This window comes from Electrophorus electricus, chromosome 15, assembly GCF_041902795.1.
Source record: "Electrophorus electricus isolate QZ-2024a chromosome 15, ASM4190279v1, whole genome shotgun sequence".
In the NCBI taxonomy this organism is placed as follows: Eukaryota; Metazoa; Chordata; class Actinopteri; order Gymnotiformes; family Gymnotidae; genus Electrophorus; species Electrophorus electricus.
Genome location: NC_137511.1, coordinates 24,345,176 through 24,347,645, shown reverse-complemented (window position 1 = coordinate 24,347,645; position 2,470 = coordinate 24,345,176). Strand labels below are relative to the sequence as shown.

At 40.2% G+C, this 2,470-nt stretch overlaps 1 non-coding gene across 1 annotated transcript; it reads left to right on the top strand.

The window, feature by feature from the left end:
- Positions 1-2,152: 2,152 nt before the first annotated feature.
- trnas-uga (transfer RNA serine (anticodon UGA)) lies at positions 2,153-2,234 on the top strand. The gene has a single exon. It is a non-coding gene; the product is annotated as a tRNA-Ser (tRNA).
- Positions 2,235-2,470: the final 236 nt, after the last annotated feature.

The following is a 2,470-nucleotide window of genomic DNA, read 5'->3' as shown; positions in this document are numbered from 1 at the left end:
TGTCAAGGGCATGTAAAAACTTCTCTTCCATGTCGTGTACCAGCATTCCAGGGACAGCACCATCTTTTCTCTTTAACTATAACTATAACACTTTAGCTATTACACTGTTCACTCCAGTGCCCACCCACCAAAAGTCACCAACAAGATGATGTACTTGCAAGTAACAGCAGTAGTAGCAGCAGCATGACTCGTCTTCAATCTTCCAAAGTTCACACGTGTTACCCTGCTGCTGCGCTCCCTTCGTTTGCTTCCAGTAGCTGCACACATCAGATTTAAAATCTTGATGCTCCCCTACAAAGCCAAAAATGGGCCAGGCCCTTGATATATTGAGTCAGTGGTCAAAGCCCGATTCATACCTCAAGGGCCTTGAACCTCAAGAATGGCTCGGCTTGAAATTCCATGCTCTAATTCTCATGGAAGACAAGCATTTAGACTCACAGATGGTGAAATGAACTTCCACTTGCTGTCCTGACAGCAGAGTTCCTTGCAGTCTTCAAACACAGACTAAAGACCCATCTATTCATGGAATCTGACAAATGACCCTGCTCCTATATTGAATAACTAAATTAACACTTATTGTAGGGTATTATTTATTACACTGATGTTGTCTAACAAACTTTAGTCCTTATGCATTTTGTACTTCTAGGTAACAGCAGTGATCCTTTTATTTCTACAGTATTCTAGATCATTGGGATATTGGACTCTAACCTACTGTAATGGCTAGGGTGTATTCTATGAGTAAATGATAAAACCCTTTTGTAAGTCACACTGGATAAAAGTGTCTGCTAAATGCCTTAAATGTAAATTGTAAATGTAACAAATACATCTCAAGACTTGAAACTGTAGTCCCGAGACAAGTCAAGAGTGAAAATGTATAATCCAAAGTCAAGATGGACAGTTACCAAGCACTACCCTTCACGTAATTGTCAAGTCACCATGTTTAATGTCGTTACAATATTTGACACCAGCAAAGCATTTGATGTAGTTTATGAAATTGACAAAATCTTTTCATGCTCTTCAGTCTTGGCCTTGATGGTATGCATGTTTTGTCATGTCTGCTTAGAGATAATGTCGCCACTGGGCACCAAATTCTCTCCCAGGTGCTTTACCAAATTATTGATCCACAATGTGCTAGTGTCTTGATTCATCTATGTAGAAAAATCAAGAGCAACTGTGGGTGTAGGATTCGATGTTATCATTCCTAAAAATGGTGCCAAGTCACCAGTTTGTCTGCAGTGCACTAAGAATAGGAAGACTCCCTGTCGGGGAATCAACCCAAGAATTTCTGCCTGAGAGGCAGAGATACTATTTACTATACTAACAAGGACAGATGCATGTGTGTTAAAAGAAACTGACTGAGATGTACGCATCCCACAGGTTTTGAAGTATTTTGGATCAATGTGCCTACAACAGAAAGTTTTTTAAACAAATTCTGGTGATGTTGACCCAGTCTTCATTTTCCTCTTTTAACAATGCCGGTGTGCTGGCTTATGATTTGTATTTCTTTTTGAATTCTTGTAAAAATGCAAAATATTCAAAGCATTTTGGCTATCCCTGTGTGATAAACACGAGAATGGTCTAAACTATGAGTTATGTCATATGGAGCACTTTTATCAAATTTGGCTTTGACTCTGTTTGCAATATGTCTGATTATTCTATTGCAAATTAATGTACTGAGCTGCAATGTCTAGTCAACATTGAACTTAGGTCAAGCGATATCCTGCACTACTCTATTTCCAATGTGCAATTTTCAACTTTGTTGACTTAGATTTCTGCTCACATGTACATTCCAGTGAATGCTTTACATGACACCTTCATCAGCTAGGTGTGATTTTTTAAAAACAAAAAGAGTGTTCATGCAAAAATGCTTAGCCACCTTGAGCCATCCCACGTCTTCACGTGGGAAACCTTGGAGGCCACGGTAGTGTTTTAAGCAGCGGATCAGTCTAATACTCTGATGAGCTTTTGGGCACCTGTTCACCTGGAATTGACATTAGTTTGCTAAAATAATGAGTAGACCATTCCAGAGATTACTGTCTTTGAATTTGCATCTCAGGCCATTTGCAGTCCTGAGTCAATGATATATGGGCACTCATAATTGAGCTTGAAGAAGTCCTAAGACTTAACCCCAAAGTGCCCAAAGCATATAACACCTGCGATGGCCGAGAGGTAAAGGCGTTGGACTTGAAATCCAATGGGGGTTCCCCGCGCAGGTTCGACTCCTGCTTGCAGCGTGATGGAATCAGATGTTTCTCTCCTGATGGCTTTGCTGGAAGAATAAATTCACAGTGTCATGTAGTTCTCCTTTTGCACATGCTTGCCATTCCGTTTGCAACTTTGTGCCAGTGAAACTGTAGGAGTCCTAGGAATTGAAGCAGAAATAGCTGCTTTGTCGATAAGTTGTGATGACCCAGGGATTAATGTGTTAGTGTCAAGCTCCAATGTGCTCTCTTGCAGAATAGAGAATTTA